The sequence below is a fragment of the Oryctolagus cuniculus genome, chromosome 10 (genome assembly GCF_051225735.1).
Source record: "Oryctolagus cuniculus isolate XC-2025 breed Fujian yellow rabbit chromosome 10, ASM5122573v1, whole genome shotgun sequence".
In the NCBI taxonomy this organism is placed as follows: Eukaryota; Metazoa; Chordata; class Mammalia; order Lagomorpha; family Leporidae; genus Oryctolagus; species Oryctolagus cuniculus.
This window is the reverse complement of record NC_142876.1, coordinates 75,834,557-75,858,719: the sequence shown is the minus strand read 5'-3', so window position 1 is coordinate 75,858,719 and position 24,163 is coordinate 75,834,557. Positions and strand designations below refer to the sequence as shown.

General features: G+C 45.1%; 1 protein-coding gene across 1 annotated transcript in view; it reads right to left on the bottom strand.

Moving 5' to 3' along the window:
• The window catches only part of CNTN3 (contactin 3), a 423,344-nt gene extending 399,751 nt beyond the window's left edge, over positions 1–23,593 (bottom strand). Inside the window, exon 1 of the mRNA XM_051851466.3 lies at positions 23,468–23,593. The gene's annotated coding sequence lies outside the window, so the exon portion shown is untranslated. The remainder of the gene's footprint in view (positions 1–23,467) is intronic.
• Between the last annotated feature and the right edge of the window lie 570 nt (positions 23,594–24,163).

Below are 24,163 nucleotides of genomic sequence, written 5' to 3'. Positions count from 1 at the left end.
AGAGTCTCTACCAGCTGCTTAGACAAACAAGAAAACTGCAGCTCAGCGCTTTGCTTTCCAGACAAACCTTTCTTTAGGCCTTGACTTGCTTGGGATTGTCCTAAAAATAGGATTAATATTGGGTGCTGCTTCTACTGTGTTAGCATCTGTTAAAATACAAAGCCCATCTCGAGAGGGGTGTGCCACTTAGAAATTCCATCAGAAATGAAAGATCAAACAAACAGCTCCATCTCAACACTCTCCCACTCCAAGCCACACCAATATGCAGTAATTTGGAACAATGACTTTTTTGGAGGAGTTAAAAAGATGGGCCTTCGAATGGAGGACATTGAAGGGGTGGAAGTCCTGGGGATCGTGGAAGAGGAGAGATACAACATTGGATTCCCTAGCTACATGCCCAGCTACCTGAGGTTAGAAGGTTAGAACCTTCCAAACAGGTTCTAACCATCCAGTCTACTGTACACTCTCTAGTGGATGCCAGGGGCTTACTGGGCTGTAGATCTATCTACTATAGCCACCCATATGGGATGCCAGCACTGCAGGTGGTGGCTTTACCCGCTACGCCACAGCGCCGGCCCCTCAAAATAGTATTAAACAATGTAACCCCACCAAAAAGGAAATAGAAAAAAAGCATGAATTATCAAAATTTACTCCCCCAAGCAAATCAGTGAATGCAAAATCAAAGTGCGTAATAAACTCAAGCATCAGGGGTCCTTCTGGCCGAACAGAGTAAGATGCTGTCTTTAGGGTATATTATTATTTAAGAGACCTAGGTCCAATGTCTTCAACAGAGCATCAGTAAGTAGTATAAGAACAACAAATGAGCCAGGGTTAATCTCTTCACCTTTGCATGGAGTATGACCAGTGCTGTCCTGAATTCAACAGGAGTATTCCCATCCTCCTGACTACGCTGGCAAGAGAAAGAGTAATGTAGGCACACCATGCATTCCAGGTACACAGAATTCTAAATCTGCAACTTAGTAATGGGAGAGGGGAGCTCCATTCATTACCCATGAATCTGTCCTTCATAGTTTGGGTTACAATTCTATAAACCTAAAAACCGTACTTGGTAGCTATTTTAGGAAAGTTCATCACAACTCTTCAAATAATGATTTCATTAGATATATAACCGCTTCACACAATTTCAAACTGATGAAAAATTTCCATACTCTTAGCAGAAATCTTTTCTAACCAAAAATCTTTCTAGAACTACTTTTCATAAGTCAGGCTTTTTTTTTTTTTTTAATATAAAAGGAGTAACCAAGACTTTGTTCTCCTAGCTACCGAGCTGTGGCACTGCAAAATGGAATTTACAATTACTCAAAAGAAAACAGCCCCAAATCCCACAACTCCTTTCACTTAATTATTCATGCTATTGATCAGCACATTTATTTTTAAAAATACATGAAGTTAGAGCAGCATTCACATTCACGTAGGAGGAGAACTTCTTGCTAACTTCCATTACTGTGGACTGGGGAGTTTCCCTTTCAGGGATTTGTACTTTGCATATGTAAATTTAAAAACTAATCAAACTTCATCACAACATGTTTAAAAGAAGCTTACAATGTTAAAAGCCATCTCTGCAGGTGACACTTCTTCATAAGTCATTCATCAAGATTAATTTCTGTTTATTGTTCTTAATCAGAAAAATTAAATAACTCTAAGCAATACTAAAAATAAATACAATAATGATGAGGAAAGTAGAATGGATATGTCACCCTGGAGTTTTTAACAGTACTTCAGGGTTTTTTTTTTTAAGATATATTTATTTATTTGAGAGGCAAAGCTAAGACCGAGAGAGGGACAGAGAGAGAGAGAGAGAGAGAAAGAGAGAGAGGTCTTCCATCTGCTGGTTCACTCCCCAAATGGCAGAAACAGCCAGAGCTGGGCCTATCTGAAACTGGGAACCAGGAGCTTCTTCAGGTCTCTCATGTGGGTGCAGGGGCCCAAGGACTTGGGCCATCTTCCACTGCTCTCCCAGGCCATAGCAGAGAACTGGATCTGTAGTGAAGCAGCCAGGACTCAACCAGAGCCCACATGGGATGCGGGTGCTGCAGGCAGAGGTTTAGCCTACTATGCCACGGTACTGGCCGTGTACTTCAGATTTTACAAGTCATATTCACTTTCAGGATTATAAAACATCAGATTTAACAGAAGATGCTTTCATATATTATATATATATAGATATTAATTTAGGGTATCTTGGAAACTTCTAGAAGAAAATATCAAAAATGTATAGATTCAATTGTTCCCTTAGAGTGGAAGACTGATGGATAATAGTCAACAGTTCTTTGAGAAAGGATGCTCTTGCCCACCAAGAAGCAGAGTCTGGGAGCCAATGCTGTAGCACAGCAATAAAGCCACCACCTGTGGTGCCAGCATCCCATGTAGGTGTCAGTTCAAGTCCCAACTGCTCTACTTCCAATCCAGCTCTCTGCTATGGCCTGGGAAGGCAGTGGGAGATGGCCCAAGTCCTTGGGCCCCTGCACCCATGTGGGAGACCCAGAAAAAGCTCCTGGATCCTGGCTTCGGATCAGCATAGCTCCGGCCATTGCAGCCATTTAGGGAGTGAACCAGTGGATGGAAGACCCCCAACCCCTCTGCCTCTCTGTAACTCTGCCTTTCAAATAAACTAAATAAATCTTTAAAAAAAAAATAAAAGAGGCAGAGTCTGCTTCTCCTACTCCTGGTTCTAGACTGGCCTTGTGGTGTGCTTGAACCAACAGAACCTGGGAGAGGTAAAGCTGTACTGGCCTTGGACCCTTGGAGGCCTTCCCGGTTCCACTTCCATCTTCTTGGATGAAAGCAAAGGGTAAGGAAACCTCCATTATTGAGTGAGGGTATGTGCGACAGCAGCCATTAAGTCCCTGGCCAGTCGCACTACCCTAGCTGAGACAGCAAACTTGTGACTGGAGGCATCTTGGATCCGCCAACCTCGGGCAAAGCACCCCAGCCTACATCATCATGTCAATCAAAGATGAGCTGTCTTTGAAGGGCCCTGTTGAAACTCCTAGCCCAAGAAGAATTTTAAACAATAAAGCAAAGGTTTTAAGATGCCAAGTTTTGGGATGGTTCATTTCACAGCAATAGATAGAGCATTCAGTTGAATTCACTATGCCGTGATTTCCAGAGTTATACTATATCCTTTAATGTAGTAAGGAGTGCATATCAGTTCTATAAAAAAGCCAATGAAGAGATGCTTCTCGCAGTATCTACTATGAACTCAGTGATATGATAAAATTAATTATTCTAACATCAAGCGCTTAATGCGAACTTACACATGATGATTTATTCCTCAGATAGGCACAGAATACCTACTGAGATCTCAGCGGTGTGCCAAGCACAGGTGTACAGCACTCAGGGAAAGTCTAGATGGGTATACAAGTAAACACATGGCAATTATAACAAGGCATGAAATAGTACAATAACTTGTAGCTTAACAGAGAGTTAATGTGGAGATATGTTGAAATAATATGATAAGCATCATAAGAAAGGAAGCTGCCTTGCTTACCAGTAAGGAAATGGTTAGCACAACACTTAGCACATAAGTAATCCACATTAAATAGTGAAAAGTACATAACTATACAAGGGATAATAAGAATAGCAAAAAATTTTGAGTGGTTTGAGGTTATTTGTGGATCTCATATAATTTGTTCAATATTTCAGGGGGGTCTACTGTATGCCAGACACTGGAGAACAGTGGCAGCCAAGAAAGACAAGTTTCCAGACCACATATAATATGAAAAACAGACATTAAATAAGAATAATAAGTGATAAAGCAAAGAACAAAAGATCTTCACCTATTAAAGGAAGTGTCATTTAATTTGAAACTTATAAAATAAGGAGGATGCACCTGCAGTGCCAGCATCCCATATGGGCGCTGGTTTGAGTCCCGGCTGCTCCATTTCCAATCCAACTCTCTGCTGTGGCCTGGGAAAGCAGTAGAAGATAGCTAAGTCCTTGGGCCCCTGCACTCACATGGAAGACCCGGAAGAATCTCCTGGCTCCTGGCTTCAGATGGGCCCAGCTCTGGCCATTGCAGCCATTTGCGGACTGAACCAGAGGATGGAAGACCTCTCTCTCTCAGGCTCGCTCTCTCTCTCTCTCTCTCTCTCTCTCTGCCTCTCTGTAACTCTACCTTCAAATAAAATAAATAAATCTTAAAATCAATCTCAGATACAGGCTAGCATTTTAAAAAAAATCAGGAGAAGTGATGCATGCAATAACTGAGTTTAGTATGAATGCATGCGTGGGGTGGGGAGGAAGCTATGAGATTTCACATTTAAAAAGAAAACTTAAGGCAGGCATTTGGTCTAACCATAAAGATGCTGGTTAAGAAACCCACATCCCATATCACAGTGCCTGGGTTCCAGTTTTGGTTCCACTCTGAAGCCTAGCATCCTGCTAACGCACAGTCTGAGGGGCAGCAGTGACACCCACACAGGAGATCTGGACTGAGTCCGCAGCTCCTGGCTTTTGTCTGGCCCAGACCATCACAGGCATCTGATGGAGTGAACTAGTAAATGGGAGCGCTCTTGCTCGCTCTCTCCTTCTCTCTGCTTCTCTCTGTCTCTCTCTTTCTCAAGGAAGATAAGAATAGGAGGGAGGAAGGATGGAAGGGAGGGAGGGAGGGGGAGCAGATGAAAACAACACTAGCTGAACTAGAGAAATATGATCAAAATAATCAAGAGTGGATATCTGAGACAGGAAAAACAAGATTGGATGCATATTAGTCAGCTTTTCATTTATTTACCTAAAATATCCAAAATCAGTGGCAGGTGTGTGGCACAGCAGGTTAAGCTGCTACTTGATACCAGCACCCCCTATCCTGAGTGCCTGCTGGAGTCCCGACAACATCTACTGCCAGCTCAGCTTACTGCTAATGCATTTTGAAAGCTAGCAGTTGATGGCTCAAGTGCTTGGGTTCATACCACTAAAGTGGGAGACACAAACAGAGTTACAGGCTCCTGGCTTTGTCCTGGTCAACCCTGGCTGATGTGGGCATTTGGGAAGTGAACCAGTGGATAGAAGATCTCTCTCCTTCTCTGTCTTTCCCTGTCTGTATGTCACACTACCTTCCAAGTACATGAAAATAAATAAACTTTTTTTTAAAAAAATAAACAAAATGAATCCTAGAGTTCCTTATTGGGAAGGAAAAGGTCCACTTTGGTTTATAGTTCAAGTTCAGGCAGCACCATTAGTCTTGCATGTGATAGAGGCTGGCAATGGTGGAGGAGGTACAGAGGAACAATCACACAACTTGCCAGGAAGAAGAGAGGAAAGCTAGGTCAAGTTTGGCTTAAATAACCAATGTTTATCCAGAACTACCCTGTGAAAGCAGGCCACCAGTGATCTAAAGATCTTCCACTAGCCCCAATTACCAGCTGTTATAATTAACTCAAGCCTCCATCCTAATCCTCAGCCATTAACATTAAGACTTTGAAGTTGAAAAGTCTGCATGAGCTTTGGGAGTCAGGTTCTGTTCAATCCGTAACAGGATGCTTCTGTAGTAACTGAGACAAATGATGACCGGGGTTTAGATGGTGGAGAAAACTGGGCAGTTTCAGTAGATTTCAGATGTAGTAATGAAAAAACTGGCATGCCAACCTGATATGGGTGTTACTTAAAAAGGAAGAAGTCAAGTTCATGGTTTGAGCAATGGATCCCATGCTGATGAGGTCAGTTTTGTTTGTTTCTGTATTCCTCTTTTATAGATACAGAGAGAAAATAGAGGAGGAGGGTGGGGAATGAATAACCCAAAATTCTCCAACCAAAAGAGCAGAAACAGGAGGGATAGCCTGGAACAAAGGGGAGAGGGTGTTGTAAGGTGAACAGGGAAGTAGAAAGAGGTTCTGAAGGGCACACCAAATGCCAGTCCTCTTGATGAAATCCTAGAAATGCAGAGAAGGTAGATCCAACCCGAGGTCTGCACAGTGGTGAGGTTCTCTCACAGTGACTGCGGAGGAGAAGGCGACAGTTCCCACTTACAGTTAGAAAAATGTTCTTAGAAGTAGACGCTGTTCCGCAATGAAAAATGCCCCGCTTCTGGACACGAGAAACAGTGATCCCACTTCTGGTCAGGTCATTAACCTGTTATCTGACCTGAGGCTTCCTATGAATCTTTCTGGTCTCGCTGGTGAAAGAGATGCTACACTTTATGATAATTTTTGAATGAAAGTCAAAAGCACTTTACACAGAAATTTTAGCTAGTTTAACCCTCCCCCGATCCCCAGCCTATTACTTTAGCCTCAAAACAGCCCATGGCCTCTGATCTGTTTCCACACTCTAATACTATCCGAGTAGCCAAAAAAATCTGACCAAATCAAGGCTTTCCATTATTGCAACTTACAATTCACCAAGCATGTCCCAGCTACAAAAAGCAGGGAAACCACAATGGTTCACCAACGTGCCAGGCCGGCTTATGCCAACCAGGGAAGCTGCGCTTTGATTTCCAGCCCCCACACCTTGAGGATCCAGCTCCGTCAGCAGTTCACATGAAGTCTTCCAGATCATTCTACTTGGCAGTCACCTCAGTTTCCTTTAGTTATTCCCCACATTCTTTCCTTTCTGCATCTATTATTCTATATTTACATATAAAGTGTACATGCTGAATAATAAGGCAATAGCAGTAAGACACCTACAGCAGGCAGCAACTACTGAATTTTGCCAGGAACCTGGTCTTTCTGTATTCCTTACAAGCATTCTTTACAACAAATGTATACAGTAGAAGCCATTATTCCAACTGCACATAGGAAACTGAGACAAAGAGAAAATTAACCTGCCCAAGGTCACAAACTCTAAAGTGGCAGACAGTTTGATAGAATTAAGCATACATATTACCAACAGGCACAACAGATACCACTTGTGAGACTTGCAAATACTAATGTTAGTCCTCCCCCCATCCCCCCGACCATGAGACTATCCATTCTGTGAGATTTCATGTCTTTTGCCACTTCTTTGTATTATTTGGCCCAAGATAGGATTCCTGCACTTAGGCAGTAATTAGAATGGTAATTCATTCATAGGCATTAAAGTGACATTTTACATTTCCTGTTTCTAATCTGAAAGGCGACTTAAACCTAGAGGGCATCCACAGTACTTAATGGATGTGAGGTTTGGTGGCAGGGAAGACTGCTCTGTCAGCCTAAATGCTTCACCCATTCCTGTCGCTAGGTCCTTGGTCACGTGACATTACAACTCCTTCTACCTATGAGGCAGGACATGGTTCCCCACCCTTGTCTTAGAGTGTGGCCGTTTCCTGATGTGGTCAACAGAAGGCGGCAGAAGTGATAATGTTCCAGTCACAAGGTCAGATTTCAGGTGCTCTTCTATGTCTGTTCTACTGGGCATCCTGCACTCCTGCAACTGGCATGAAAATAATTTCCACTCGGGAGCATCTCCTCAGGCCCAGGCCCCACCATGGATGCATGAAAACAACAGAGCCAAATACACCTGCAGTTTGAGCAAACCAACCCAGCTCAGCCCCGCCTCCATCAGCCTACTCCCAAACAGGAATAAACCTGAGTTCAGCAGAACCATCCTAGCCAATGTGAGCAAGGGAGAGCTCCAGAGACTTCTCTTGTTTCACAATACAGGCATTTTGTGGAATTTCTCTAGGTAGGATTATTGCATAAATGGCTAACACATATAGGTGTATTACATTCTTGTTAACAAATACCCTTTACCCTGAGACCTATATGAGGAATATATGTCGTGGCATATATATATATATATATATATATATAAATCTAATATCAGTCTATGAGGCATGTGCCAGGTCCTGGCAGAAGCCCAAGTATACCAGTATTGATTTGGTTTAGCTTTTTGCACTTGAGCCATAAGATGAGAGACTACAGAGAAGTCTTAGAGATCGAGCCTGATGACATGATTAGGTCAGACTTTGGGGTTTACTTATTAGGCAGGTGTGCAAGTGATTCAGAGAGCATCTGTGTATATGAGACTAAGAGAGGTAAACTATATTATTGCCTTTAAACATTAACTTAATTCTCTCTGCCCTTTATGATCCCTGTGACTTCTGAATAATGAAATGTTGAGAAACCCTGTCTGATCCATGATCAGTTCTAGCCACAGTTTTGAATGTGACTACATGGTTGTGCTGAGCATCTTGGGTTTCTGTCTTCTCCAAAGAGCACAGTGCACGCCCCAGAAGGGCCTATCTTCACTTGGGTTTCCTATGGACAAAAATCTCACCTTAAGAAGGGTCACTGAGAAGCATTCTTGAAAGAAACAACTGTAAAGGAGGACCAGCGCTGTGGCATAGTGGGTAAAGCCATCACCTGCATGTCAGCATCCCATATGGGCACCGGTTCGAGTCCCGGCTGCTCCACTTCTGATCTAGCTCTCTGCTATGGCCTGGGAAAGCAGTAGAAGATGGCCCAAGTCCTTAGGCCCCTGCACCCTCGTGAGAGACCCAGAAGAAGCACCTGGCTCCTGGCTCCTGGCTTTCAATTGGCTCAGCTCTGGCCATTGAGGTCATCTGGGGAGTGAACCAGAGGATGGAAGACCTCCCTCTCACTCTGCCTCTCCTTCTCTCTCTGTAATTCTGACTTTCAAATAAACAAAATAATTTTTTTAAAAAAGAAACAACTGTAAAGGAAGAAAAGGCATGAACAGGCAAATGGAAGCCCTGAAAATGAAAGTAGTCAAAACTGAGGGCTCAGCTGACTCTACAGGGCATTCTGGGACTGTGATGGCTCTTCAGAGTAGGGTAGTCCAAGTTAAGGCAACCTAGGTCTTTATACCCCTATATCAATCAATCACCAATCATGAGTTCCACCCACTGGAAGCATATCTTGGGCTGAGATAGTTCACTAAGGCAAAGGGAAGTTCCCACAGAGAGATGAAGCCATGAGCCATCACCAGGTGCTATACCAAAAGGGCAGTGAGTGATTATGCTGGTCTAAAGTTAGTGTACCTGGATGGGGCACTATTGTTTCCACTGAGGGGCTATCCCTTTAACCTGAACTTCAGAAAGCTGCACAGGGAAGGCATAGAGTTCACAGCATGAAAGACAGCCATGCTGATCCGCAAGGGACCCACAGCTCTCAGATGAGGGATGTTAGAAGCCAGTGAGAAGTTTTTGGTTTTTGTTTTTTGTAAGATTTCTTTCCTTCTTTCCTTCCTTGCTTCCTTCCTTCCTTTCTCTCTCTCCCTCTCTCTCTTTCTTTCTTTGAAAGGCAGAGTTTCACAGAAGAAGAGGCAGAAAAAGAGAGACAGAGAGAGAAATCTTCTATCCACTGGTTCACTCCCCAAATGGCCTCAATGGCTAGAGCTGGGCTGATCCAAAGCCAGGAGCCTAGAACTTCTACCAACTCTCCCAGACAGGGGTGGGGGCCCAAGGACTTGTGCCATCTTCTTCTACTTTCCTAGGCACATTAGCAGGGAGCTGGGTCAGAAGTGCAGCATCCAGGACTTGAACCAGTGCCCTACAGGATGCCAGCACTGCAGGCAGTGGCTTTACTCGCCATGCCACAGTACTAGCCCCAGCCAATAAGAGTTTTGGATTGCTTATTACCAAGTTCAATCCGTAACAGGATGCTTCTGTAGTAACTGAGACAAATGATGACCAGGGTTTAGATGGTGGAGAAAACTGGGCAGTTTCAGTAGATTTCAGATGTAGTAATGAAAAAACTGGCATGCCAACCTGATATGGGTGTTACTTAATGGCACTGCATTGTGGCACAGCAGGTTAAGTCTCCACCTGAGATGCCAGCATCCCATATGGGTGCCGGTCTGAGACCCGGCTGCTCCACTTCTGATCCACCACTGTGCTAATGCAATTGAGAAAGCAGCAGAAGATCGTCCAAGTGCTCGGGCTCCTGAACTCACATGGGAGACCCAGTAGCAGCTCCCTGCTCTGATCTGCTTGTGCCCCTGCCCCTGCCACGTCCCTGCTCCTGCCTGCCCCTGCCCCTGCCCCTGCCTGCCCCTGCCCCTGCCCCTGCCCCTGCTCCTACCTGCCCCAGCCTCAGCCATTGCAGCCATTGAGGATGGATAGAAGACCTCTGTCTCTCTCCTAAGCTCTCTGTAACTCTGCTTTCCAAATAAATTTAAAAAAATAAAATAAGGGGCCGGTGCTATGGCACAGTGGGTAAAGCCGCCACCTGCAGTGCCAGCATCCCATCCCATATGGGCTCTGGTTCAAGTCCCGGCTGCTCCACTTCAGATCCAGCTCTCTGCTGTGGCCTGGGAAAGCAGTAGAAGATGGCCCAAGTCCTTGGGCCCCTACATGCGCGTGGGAGACCCAGAGGAAGCTCCTGGCTCCTGGCTTCAGATTGGCACAGCTCTGACCATTGCGGCCAATTGGGGAGTGAACCAGTGAACCAGAAGATCTCTCTCTCTCTCTCTGCCTCTTCTTCTCTCTGTGTATAACTCTTTCAAGTAGATAAATAAATCTTTAAAAAAATTAAAAATAGTTAATTAGAGACCGGTGCTGTGGCATAGAGGGTAAAAAGCCACCGCCTGTAGTGCTGGCATCCCGTATGGGCACTGGTTTGATTCCCAGCTGCTCCAAGTCTGATCCAGCTCTCTGCTATGGCCTAGGAAAGCAGTGGAAGAAGGCCCAGGTCCTTGGGCCCTTGCATCCATGTGGGAGACCTGGGAGAAGCTCCTGCCTCCTGGCTCTGGATGGGCCAAGCTGCAGTTGTTGCTGCCATTTGGGGAGTGAACTAGCAGATGAAGACCTCTCTCTCTCTCTCTCTCTCTCTCTCTGCCTCTGCTTCTCTGTAACTCTGCCTTTCAAATAAAATAAAAAATAAATCTAAAAATATTTACATTCATACAAGTGTTCTCTTTATTATGATGTGTTTGAAATTGAAGAACATATGAGTAAATGGAAAGGGACCCCACTTTTACGCATTGGAAAATGTAATATTGTTAAAGCTTCTATACTACCCAAAGTGACCTACAGATTCAAAACAGTCCCTACCAAAATTCCAATGACATTTTTCACTGAAATAGAAAAATAATCCTACAATTCAGATGGAACTGTAAATGACCCTGGATGACCAGTGCAATCTTCAGCAAAAAGAAATAAAGCTGGAAGTATCACACTAGGTGGCTTTCAAATATACTACAAAGCTACAGTAATCAAAACAACCTCGTACTGACATAACACAGCTAAAGCTTTCTGAACTGAGGCACATACCTAGTTAAGCTTTTGAGCTGAACTTTTTGAGCTGTGCTGCGTCAAACTGTAATTTCTGAACAAAATTCCCTAGACACCGTGCCAGTTCCTGAGGTTACTCCCCTTGCTTCCCGAGACTGCCCAATTCCTTCCTTGCAAACTCCTGTACGTAAGAGATGTAAGTAAAGATGTAACATCCCCTTGCAGTTTTAGCTGTGCTGTCTCACAGTCTCAGAGCACAGACCACGGCTGTTTGGATTGTGTGTCACCGGGACTGCAATCCTAATAAACCCCAGATACACGTGGTTCTTCTTTGTTCTTGACTAGATTGACCCTCAGTCAACACCTCATACACAAAAATCAACTCAAAATTGATTAAAGATTTCATCTAAGACCAGAAACCATAAAAACCCAAGACGAAAAAGTCAGAGGAAAGCTCCTTGCAACAGGCCAGGCAATGATTTTATATATAAATATATATTTATATAGATTATATACTCATAATATAAGATATATAAAATATATATTATATATAATATATAAAATAAAATAATATAATATATATAATATATATATATCTCAAAAGCATAGGCAACAAAAGCAAAAATAGGTGAGATTTCACCAAACTAAAAAATTTCTTTTTAGCCAAGGAAAAAACAAAAAGTGAAGAGACAACCTGAAGACATGAAGAAAATATTTACAAACCATATTTTACAATATTTACATCCCATATGGGCACCAGTTTGAATCCTGGCTGCTCCACTTCTGATCCAGCTCTCTGCTGTGGCCTGGGAAAGCAGTAGAAGATGGCCCAAGACCTTGGCCGCTGCACTCATGTAGGAGACCTGGAAGAAGCTCCTGGCTCCTGGCTTCAGATCAGCGCAGCTCCAGCCATTGCGGCCAATTGGGGAGTGAACCAGAGGATGAAAGATCTCTCTCTCTCTCTCTCTCTCTCTCTCTCTCTCTCTCCCTTCCTCCCTTCCTCCCTTCCTCTCTTCCTCTCTCTCTCTCTCTCTCTCCTTCTCTCTCTGTGTAACTCTTTAAAATAAATAAATAAATCTTTAAAAAAATTTTAAAAAATGGGCAGAGAATCTGAACAGACATTTCTCAAAAGAAGACATGCAAATGATGAACAGGTATATGCAAAAGTGCCCAACATAACTAATTATCATAGGAATACAAATAAAACCACAATGAGATATCACCTCATATGTTTTAGAATTGCTACTGTCAACAAGACAAAAGATAACAAATGCTGTAGAAGATGTGCAGACAAGGAAAACACTTGCACACTGTGGGTGGGAATGCAAACTTGGAAAGCCATTACAGAAAAACAGTACAGATGTTCCTCAAAAAATTAAAAACTAAAACTGCCATCTGATGTAGCAATCCCAGTGTTGCTATACATCTGAAGGAAATGAGATCCATCTATGGGAGTATCTGCACTTTCACATTTATTGCTACACTGTTCACAATAGTCAGGCGGGGAATCAACCTAAGTGTCCACCAATGGGTGAATGGACAAAGGAAATGTGATACATACACACACCGTAATACCATCCAACCTCAAAAAGGAAGGAAATCCCATTTGCAACAGCACTGACGAGCCCGGAGAACATTCTGTTAAGTGAGAGAAGCCAGTCACAGAAAGACAAATACTCATGATCTCCCTCATTTGTAATCTGATAAAACTTGACTCGGAGCAACCGACAGTAGAACAGTGTTTGCCAGGACTGAGGGATGGGAAGAGAGATGTTGATCAAATGATAGAGAATTCAGAATTTCAGTGAGACAGAAGGAGTAAGTGCAAATGATCTATTAAACCACAGAGTGACTGTTTTTTATAACAGTCTGTGGTACACTATAACGTTGCCACGAGTATATTTTCAGTGTTCCTACCACAAAGAATAAGTTTGTGAAATAATGCCTATATTAATTGCCTCAATTTAACCAATCCACAATCTACACAAATTCCAAAACATGTTGTATGTGATAAATACATATTATCTACTTCTTAATGAAAATTAGTGTTTAAATTACTGATCTTTTTTTAAAAAAAAAGTGTGTGTTATTACTACACAAAATATGCCAAAGCTTAATAGCGTAAACAAACAGTTTTTTCCTGATGATTCTGAATGGGACAAGAGCTTAGCTGAGCAGTTGTTTGCTGGATTTTCCCTGGGGTCATTCAAGGAACTTGAGTCATCCAACAATTTTCCTGGGACCAGTCCTGGCCTCAGTCACAGGACTGGCTGCTCATTTTGGCTAGTGGTTCTCCCCCTGGGGCCTCAGGTTCCCCACAAGCTTGCCTGGGTGGCTTTCCACTGTGGACTCTGGGTGGGAAGATCACATGAAAGGAAGCTCCTGAGCCCTTCTAGGCAGAGGGGCAGGACACCCAAGATCACCATGTTAGCCCCAGGCTCTAGTCCAAATCCAATGCACCAGTCCAGACAGAGGGGAGAGCAAAGAGACACTGCTGCTTGGAAGAGAAGCAAGTCCCCACCCAAGTTCCAAGGAAGCCCTGTGGCCGCCATCCTTGCATTTTATCTTCTTCTGAAGTTACATTTCTCTGAAGATCACATTTAAAGCCCACAGTCCTCGTACAATACAAGCCCCGTTCTACCGGCCCCCCACCAAACAAAACATAACAAACGGTTTAGTATTTTCAACTGAAAGCATGTATCCACTAGGGGCCAGTATGGAGGAGACAAGAGGGAAAAGAAAATGAAGCAAGTAAGGAAGAGGAAAGATGAAAAAGAGCAGGAGGAAAAAATAGATGAAGACAAAACCAACTCAGTTAAATAACATGGTGTATTAACCCATGTATCATCCAACGTGTCTCCCCATCTGTGCAACTTTACCACTAGGACTAATTATATCACCTCCCCTAATCTAGGGGTGTGCAGTGTGTACATCCACATGCATGCGTGGGGCAGGAAGTGGGCAGGGGGAAGAGTGCTCACACACAGGTGAGACTGTAGGAAGTTGTGATAAAATTAAAGTCAGGGAGGAAGAAGGATGAAGGAGAAATAATCTATTAAAAATGAAGAATAAAACTCAAGACTCAGGAGAGAAGTCCCTAATAATTTCTAGAAAAACAAAAAAAGATTTTTTATACAGGTCAAAACATTTAACTATTTACAGAAAAAGATAATTATGGCACTATTAAATTAAAAAGGGATATATATATATATATACACACACACACACATATATGTATAAAACCCCAAAAGCCATATGATGTAGCCATCCCAGTTCCCCATTATATGAAGATATGTCCTCTACACAGATGATACAGGTTGTTTCCTGATATAACCAACCCCATAAATCGAGACTTTCATTCGTTTTCTTTATTTTTTAAAAATTTATTGGGGCCAGCGCTTTGGTGCAGTGGGTTAAGGCCCTGGCCTGCGGTACTGACATCCTATACGGATGCTGGTTCGAGTCCTAGATGCTCCACTTCTGATCCAGCTCTCTGCTATGGCTGGGAAAGCAGTAGAAGATGGCCCAAGTCCTTGGGCTCCTGCATCCACATGGGAGACCTGGAAGAAGCTCCTGTTGCAGCCATTTGAGGAGTGAACCAGCAGATGGAAGATCTCTCTTTCTCTCTCCCTCCTTCCCTCCCTCCCTCCCTCCCTGGCTCTACCTTTCTCCACAACTCTTTTAATAAACAAAAAAAAACTTGCAAAAAAAAGAAAATTAAGATAGATTTATTTATTTATTTATTTATTTGATAGAGTTACAGAGAGAAGAAGAGACAGAGAGACTTCCCATCTCCTGTTCACTCCCCAAATGTCCACAACAGCCAGGGCTGGGCCAGGTTGAAGCCAAGAGCCAGTAGCTTCTTCTGGATCTCCCAAGCAGGTGGCAGAGACCCAAGTATTTGTGCCATCTCTCACTGCTTTCCCAGGCCACTAGCAAGGAGTTGGATCAGAAGTGAAACAGCCAACACTCAAATGGGTGCCCATATGGGATTATGGCACTGCAGGCTGCAGCTTAATCCTTTATGCCCCAGCACGCTGGCCCCTTGTTCTTTTTATGAGTTAACAATGCCACTATATACGACAGAATCAATTCCATAGGGGCAAGTCCAATAAATTAATACGAAATATAAGCATGTATATATTTACATTGTATATGAATTAAAAAATGTATTTTAAAAGGAAGAAAAAGAGAGAAAATTGAGCCTACAGGGTTTACATTTAAAAACCAAAGAGGCTACGCCCCAAGTCTTTCATTGGTTTTACTTAAAATAAAAAAGAAGCCCTAGCAAGGCTATTGGAGTAGTAGCCGAAAATGACTTAGCGTGTCTAATACATACAGATGCCACAGCGTTTGTAGGCAGAGACAATGGGTAAGGATGAGGGAGGTGCTGTCACACACACCTGACTTTGGTACCAGTTTGCCTCATCTGCATTCCAGAGCCTTCAGAACACTCACCAGCACTAATAAGAGGACTGGTAATCGGCAACGTCGGGTTGCTCTACATGCAGGGCGACGGCCAGACCAAGTGAGGAGCAGGCGTCAGATTAGCTCACTGGCTGTATTGTTCGGGTTGATTTTAATTGCCTGAAAAACGTCATGACGTCGTCTGCAATGCATTGAGTTATTTTCAAGAGCAACTATTTCTATGAAAGACATACAAATAGACCGTGACGCAGTTAGAACCCTCAAGGAAGTATCCAGTTGAACTCTTGCCCTGGTAGCATAAAAATCCTCTTCGGGTCTGAACATGGGTAAGGCAAGCATGTTTGTTATCTGCCGAACTTTTCAAACGTAGCATGAGAAGTCACCACAGGTTCCCAAGCTGATGACCACAGAGAAGCACCCAAATGTCACATCCTGGTTTATAAATTCCCAGGACTTCTATTTCCATAGCAACTTTTACATACAGGCATCACCAAGGTGCAAGAGTTCGTGGTATTTAAGAGCAAGACAAATATTTGCACAGAAAAAGGTCTATGGAAGCAGAATCTTTCAAACCGTAAAGACACCTGCAAAAATATTACATCATGTCTGCTGACAAGAAAATGGCACCCCTTGGGACATCCATTCTTTAAATTAAAATCCTGAATACACGAATCTACCAGGGGATAGAACTATCTGTATACATACTCATGATATCAGGTTTAAAAAATGATGAAAACTGAAAAAATCTATGTGGTTAAGCGTAATATGCCACTGTCAATTTCCTTGTTCTGACATTGTTCTACAGCTCTTGTACACAGCATCACCAGGGAAGCTAAGCTGAAAAGCAGGCAAGCATTTTTGTACTATTTTTGTAACTTCCTCTGAATCTAAAATTATTTTAAAATAAAAACCTTAAAAGTGGAGCTATTTGGCACAGTTGTTCAGTGGTCAGTTAGCACACCCACATCCTAGTGTCTAGGTTCAAGTCTCAGTTCTGCTTCTGATCCAGCTTCCTGCTAATGTGCAACCCAAGAGGCAGCAAGTGATGGCTCAAGTAGTTTGGTCCCCGCCACCTACATGGGAAACCCAGGTTGAGTTCCAGGATCTTGTTTTTGGCCTGGCTCAGTCCTGTGGGCATAGGGAGTTAACCAGAGCATGGAAGATATCTCTCACTCCTTCTCCCCTGCAACTCCAGTAAGAAAACTTGAAAAAAAAAAAAAACATTTAAAATGCAAGTTAACAAGCCTCATCCCACAGATGATTCAGCAAACCTCATGATGGGCAACCTCTGTTATTTCAGCAGAACCCCAGTTAATCTCTGCAGAAAGATCAGAAGTTTGGACACAATGGAGACAAACAGAGGAATTTCACTGCTGTTAGTGAGGCTTGCTCTCTCTCTCTCTAAGATTCATTTACTTATTTGAAAGGCAGAGTTGCAGAAAAGCAGAGGCAGAGGCAGAGAGAGAGAGAGAGAGAGAGAGAGAGAGAGAGAGATCTTCCATCCGCTGGTTTACTCCCCCCAAATCTGCAAAGCCTAGAGCTGGGCCAATCCAAAGCCAGGAGCCAGGAACTTCTTCTGGGTCTCCCACGTGCATGTAGGGGCCCAAGGACTTGGGCCATCTTCTACTGCTTTCCCAGGCCATAGAAGAAAGCTGGATTTGAAGTGGAGCAGCCAAGACTCGAACCAGCTCCCATATGGGATGCCGGCAATGCAGGTGGCAGCTTTTACCTGCTATGCCACAGCACCAGCCCTGAAGCTTTCTCTTTGATGGGTGACTGATGTAACTACTAAATGCCCACAAAGCCTTTCCTCACTGTTAAGTATTGATAGTTTAAGAAGATATGCTTTTGATTTGTTGTGAGTAGTCATTTAGGTATTTATTTCATACGCCAATGTTTTACTCTAATAAAATAATGGAGTTTGAGGATTACAAATTACTCTCTTACACGAAAATAAGAAAAGTAAAGTTCCTTGACACAAAGGAACCAGCCCTCAGTACTTACAAGCTTTAGCTTATGCTTTCTTCAGATCATACATCTGTCACATAATTTCCTAAATTCAGGTATCAAGATAGTCATCTGTTGCCCATTAATGATCTGTCACTCAAAAACTGTGCAGAAATAAAAACTTTAAATTATACACAAAAGATCCCGTAGTCCTGGAACACAAAGCCCCAAACATAAGCATGACAGAACTTCATGCCAACCAAAACAATGAGACTTTCATTCTACAAATATCTATCAAAGCCCTGATATGTGTGCGTGCCACTCCCTTCACAGACCACCAAAAAAAGGCAGATGGTAAGCAATGTTACAGTATTATCTAAATTGTAATATATTCTCTCGCTAAAGAAGAATTTTATGAAAGAAGAATTTTTTAAAGTTTATTTATTTATTTGGCAGGTAGAGTTACAGACAGAGAGAGAGAGAGAGAGAGAGAGAGAGAAAGGTCTTCCTTCCATTGGTTCACTCCCCAAAATGGCTGCTGCGACCGGCGCTGCACCGATCCGAAGCCAGGAGCTAGGCACTTCATCCTGGTCTCCCATGCAGGTGCAGGGCCCAAGCACTTGGGCCATCCTCCACTGCCTTCCCGGGCCACAGCAGAGAGCTGGACTGGAAGAGGAGCAACTGAGACAGAAGCCGGCACCCCAACTGGGACTAGAACCCAGGGTGCCAGTGCCACAGGCAGAGGATTAGCCAAGTAAGCCACGGCGCCGGGCCCCGGGAATTTTTTTTTGTAATGACTGAGAATAAGCATCTTGAGACCCTTATGTCTTGAAGGTCAGTCAAGGCTTCCTGGAGCGATGGACAGGTAGGTGTCACCCAGACCAACTGTCAGAGTGGAAGCCAAGAGGTTTCCTGTCTGAAACAGAGGTAAATTGAGAATGGGGATGAGCTGAGGGGAGTGAGGTGAGGCCTTGGGTGTTACAGGCCCATGGGCACATGCAAGGACCTTGAAGCCAGTGGGGCCACGCTGCGTTCTGAAGGACACTGAAGAAGGCTGCTGCAGTTGGGATGTGGAGTTTCAGGAGGAGGCTAGGGAGAACAAGCCACCTCATGCACAAAGGCTGCATCAGGTAGCAGGTTTTCTCTAGGCGGACGCCCAGCTCACCCGCAGCTTCTGGAGTAATACAGCACCATGGGTCAGAGAGACTGGCGCAAGAAAGGGAGTAAGGAGGAAGGCCATTTTGCAGTTGGTTGCATTTATGTAAGAAATGTGGAAGGAATAGAGTTCTGAGAATGTGACCTGGCACATAAGGATCCAGAGGAATCTTCCGGTGTTTTTAATTTGTGACTGGTTGCAAGGGTGCTGGGAAAGGATAGACCCAAAGACCATGGGGTGCCCCAGGCATTGACAACCACTGTAAGAGTGACAGAAAGCACGCAACACCCACGCTGCAAACAGCTTGAGAGGAAAAGGGATGAATTCCCTTTTGGACACACGAGGTGTGGAGCAGCAGATGTCCAAGAGACATGCAAGAGCAAGGCACCATGACAGAAAGAATGGTGGCAAGGTCAGCTAGAGCCTCGTGCTGGACAGGGGACTTCTGGATACAATCTTTGGTCACACGTGTGCTACCCGCACAGGTTGCAAACTGAGAATCCTCAGAAGCTTAATTCTCATAAGTTTATCATGTCGTGATAGGAGCTGCTTTGTCATAGTGAGTAAAGCAGACGTGGGAACTCCTCACAAGGTGCTTACAGGATAGCAAAGAAGGAATCTGATAGGGAAGTGTACAGTTCCAAGTTGTGACAAGTGCTGTGTGGAAATGGAACACAAGACAGCCAACAGAGGTGTCTCTATTTAGAAGGTGAAAACCTTCTCTAAGTCAACAATATATAAGTTATAACCTAAGGCTGAGCGGCAGCCAAAATCTCCAATGGGTGTACGCATGTATACTCATGAATATGTGTGTATGCATGTGTGTGTGTGCAAATGTGTGGGTGTACTTGGAGGTCAGGTCTGAAGGGGGCTCCCTGGTAAAGGGACAGAATCTTCCCTAAGGTAGGGAAGAGGCTCAACAAAATGGCAGAACAGGGAGCTCTTACTCCCCAAAGCAGGGCGATGAGATGTTAAAGGAATCGGCAGTGTTTAAATCCTACACAGCTCTGCAGGTGATATGTAATCATTTCTCATTTTATCCTAAGTGCAACAGAAAGCCACTTAAGTGTTCTGAGTAGAGGAATATTAATTGTCCCTATATTAAAAGAAATTACTGCCTGGGCTGTGGTCTAGAATGGTTTGGGGAAAACGAAAGGAGGTAAGGAAGTCAATGCAGGTGTCCCAGGAGAGCAGCTGGTGACTTGGGGTAAGGATGACATGGGTAGAGATGGAGGAAAGTGGGCAAATGTGAGGAATGGCACAGAATGAGAAGCCAAAGACCCATGGAATCTGGGCAGCACCATAATAAGTGCCCCATAATACAGCTAGCTACCTGAGTATGGAAACAGCCACAGGATTTCTTTACCCAACTAAAATAATCTAGCGACAGGCAAAAACAAATGATCTATCAGTAGCACAAAGTGGTTTGAATTCTGGATCTCATGTCTTAACATTTGAAAGGCAATCAAAATCAAGTGACTTAGGAAACAAGTGGGACAAAATTGTTCCTTGTTCTAGAACATGGGAAATGTACGATGTGAGTTACAAAGGCACCTAAGAGAGTGCCTTGCAATTGCTGAAACGTAGATAATCTATTTCTTCAAACACCAATACATCTGCAATAAGGAGTATGTGTACCTTCTGAATTATCTCATTCTACTTAATAAAATAGTCATTTTTCCTCGCTCTTTACAAGGCAGCTTCTTGCACAGTAAAGATTCTACAAATATTTACATTCCAAGTAGCAGAGCTGTTTGAAATGCTATAAAGTTCTGCCAGCACTTCTATTACAAACCCTTATTTCTTGTTTATAACATGTACATAAAAGAAGGAAAATAAAAATGTACTACGGATTGAAACTTGGCATACAAAATTTCAAACAGGAAGTACATTTCTGCTGCAGCAAATTTCCCAAAGAAATGTTCTACCGTGTTTAAGACCCGGGGAGGTGGGGGGGAGGGAAGCAGCATTACAAACCCAAGACCACTTAGCACACTTGATTAGCTTTTGAAAATTTTCTACAAATTTGATCCAAAACTGAGAAATCAGTCTGAGACTCAAAGAAATGTCCTATCTCCAAATATTCTGAGCCCCAATATTCTCATTATTGTCAAATACTTTCACAAAAGGGATATTAGTGAATGTACTCTTATCTAGCATAAAGAAGGTAATATTCCAACAGCACTAAGTGACTATCTTATATATGTCTGTGTATATTAAAAATCACATACATATGCATATGTGCATATTAAAAGTCACAGGCAAGACCTTAGAGATGCTCAAAGAGATATACTCACTGGGATAATAAGGCTTAAAGGTGGTAGTGATGAAGACTTTAAAACCCACACCACTTCCATAAATTCTCCTGTTATCTGAGTATCTCCCACTGCATAAAATTAACATTATTCTACTGCTAACAACTTATTAAATGGTGATTGAAAAACACAGAACACCGACCCTGTCAGTTTCTCTGTTGTGTTGCGTTGCCACAATATAGCGATATACAGATCCGACAATTTGAAAGGGGGGGGGCAATTACCTCTATATACTATTTCAGCACAAAACATATTAAGAGTTAATGAGAACTTCTAGTCGGACATTTAAATTATGCAGTAAAAACAAAGCTGGAAGATGCATACTGAATATGTGAGAAGGAGTTAGGAACTCATACAAGAGAAAGATGCATATTTTGCTAGCAGAGCGAAGAAGCTATTAGTTTGTAATAACTAGGCATATATGAAATGTGACAGTGATAAAATTGAACATAAATCAGCAACAGAAAGGCTACAGCTTGTTGTCCGCAGCTTATCTTGGCCCCACTTGAAATTGCTCAGTGCTTTGGTCCTATTAAATGGTCTGTGGCCATTTTCAGGCACACTGGGGCTCGGGTTGTGCTGTGAAGGATATTTAAAAGTTAGAGCTCTCCGGCAGACACGAGCTGAGTGCCTTCACATTGTCAGGCTAACAGTAATGACACCCAGACAGTGGGGACGACATGGGGCTGAATGTTATTGTCTGAGGCGGCCACCGCCTGAATCTATGACCTGGCAAATCAATTAGCCACTCACAAGAGTCTCACCTAACCCACCCTTGGGTAGGAGGGCCACTTGCATGCCCTCACCCTCACCATTCCTCTAACCAAAGCACTCAACAATCTGCTGCCCTAGTCGATGCTAATCGTTTGAGGGGTTCTGGAACCACATGCTGACTCTCAAGTGGATGGCAAGCAAGCACCTGGACATCAATTACCCCTGGCCCTGCTCCTTAGGAGTGTCAAGCAAACACCTCTCCTTTTAGTTGGGGTGAACCCTATCAGATGACTTCCTTTAGCCATCAACATTTACAGGAACCTGCCCCATGACAACGAGGAGGGCTCAGACAAAGCACCTCACAAGTGGATATATACCAACCCACAGACAACTCCCTCCCCCAGTGCCATGACCCACAAAGGGTTAAAACCACCACCTAGGATCCCAGGTTGCTGTCGCCAAAGTCAGGTTACTGTTGGTAAACAGAGCTAGCCATGGAAAGTAACACATTGGACTTCAGTGGAGACACAAGGGCTCCTTCATTGGCAATTACCCCTCCTCTCAATCTCCGAAGGGCTCTGACTCATTGCTCTGATTAATTCCTGTTTTTAATCTATTTACAGATCAGGATTCTTTCTCAGCCAGTGTGAAATTCATCTCTGTGGGGGCAGACAGAAACCACAGCATGCACATTCTCCCTACTTTTTTTTTTTTTTTTTAGTTATTCTTGCTTAATCATTTTTAAAATTATTTCTGGATTCACCTCCCCACCGTGGGAGCTGGGCTCTGACTTCCCTCCCGCACACCAGGCTTTCCAGTGGCGTGCTCCAGCTCCATTACCCCGCATCCCGGGCTGGGGATGTCAGAACTGGCCGCCCCCTGCCCTGCGCTCTGCTCCCCCCTGTCCCCTCCCTTTTAGCTCTTGGAAGGGCTCTGGGCATTATTAAAACGCTTCTCGGAGCGCATCTCCTCGTTGTAAATCAATAAGGAAATGCGATACGGGGAAGGACACACGGATTGGTGAGCCGTGCACTCGCGGAGCCCGGAGCCGCTCCTATCTTCCACGCCACACCAGAACAGTTCTGGCTGGTGCTGTGGCTCAGGCGGGGGTGGCGGGGGACACTCCCTGGTTTTCCGCCTCTGCATTTCTGATACCCGCTGGTTTCGCACTCTGGGGCTCCTGGGAGAACACAGAAGTCAACAAACCCGGGCTGCGTCTAGCCCATCCAAGAAAAGGTGGCGGATAAACACGACGATAGAGTCCCTGCCAGACTGCAGACAGGAGGGCAAGGAGCACGCAGCTCCGAAAACTTGGGCGCTAACCGAGGCGTCCTCCTCCTGCACCCTGGATCCTTTAGCCCCGTGACTCGGGACTCAGGTGTGGGTCCCAGCACAGAGGCGACACTTCCCCTCGCCCTGCGCCTCGCATGGGGCTTCTTTCTCCACACCCCTCGGCTCACAACTTTATTTCCCAACTTTACTCGCCGAACCCGTGTGCTGAAAGAAATGCAGAGGGCCCGACCCGCATTTCCCCGCGCCCAACATGAGGCTGCGGGATCTTCCAAGCCCAAAGGCAACCCTCGCCCTGGAAGAGAGAAAATGACCTCCCCAAGGCAAAACGGCTGGGATAAGCCCTTTATTCTCCAGCCGGCAGGTGTATTCCCGGCCAACAAACTTCGGGATGGTGACGCCGGGAAGCCGCGGGGAAAGTTGGCCCCGGCAGGTGGCTCCTTTTCCGCGCCCGGCTGGCAGGCAGGAAACCAGGCAGCATCAACCTACCTGGTGCCTGCAGCTCGCCAGGCTCCCGCCCGCAGCCGCCGCCGCCGCCGCCGCCGCCGCTGCCGCTCGTCGGGGCCCGGGGGCCGCCGTGCGCGCCCGCGCGAGCCGCCGCCGCCGCCGCGCCCCGCCCGCCGTTCCCGCGGATCCCGCGGCGCCCGCCCGCCCGCCGCCGCCGCCGCCGCCGTCGTGCGCCAGGCCGCTGCGGCTGCTGCCGGCGCCGAGAGAGCGCTGCGTGCGCCTCAGCTGCTCCGGCTCCGGCTCCGGCTCCGGCTCCGGCGCGGGCGCGGGAGGGAGGGGACGTGGCGGGAGGGAGGGGCGGGGAACGCGGCGCGGCAGCCAACGGGGGCCCGCGCCCGCGCTCGCGGCGCCCCCCGAGCCCCGCGCCGGCAGACCGCGCTCTGACCTGCGCTCCCCGCTGGCACCCACGCGTGTCCGGACCCCGCAGGGTCTGGGCGGTGCACGGGTTGCCGCCGGCTGGAGCTGGGTGGGGGGTAGAGGGAGCCGGTGCGGGGAGGCGGGGGCGCCGCACAGCTGGCTCCTGCGGAGCAGGGGGGTTAAGGCAGGAAATCCCACTTCTGAGAAAACCTGCTGCAGCCGCGCTCCCGCAAGCCCGCCAAGATCGAGGATTCTGGCATTAGAGCGCGTAATTAAGAAGGCTTTACTGTGCATGGGGCAGCGGGTTGCGCTGTTTCGATG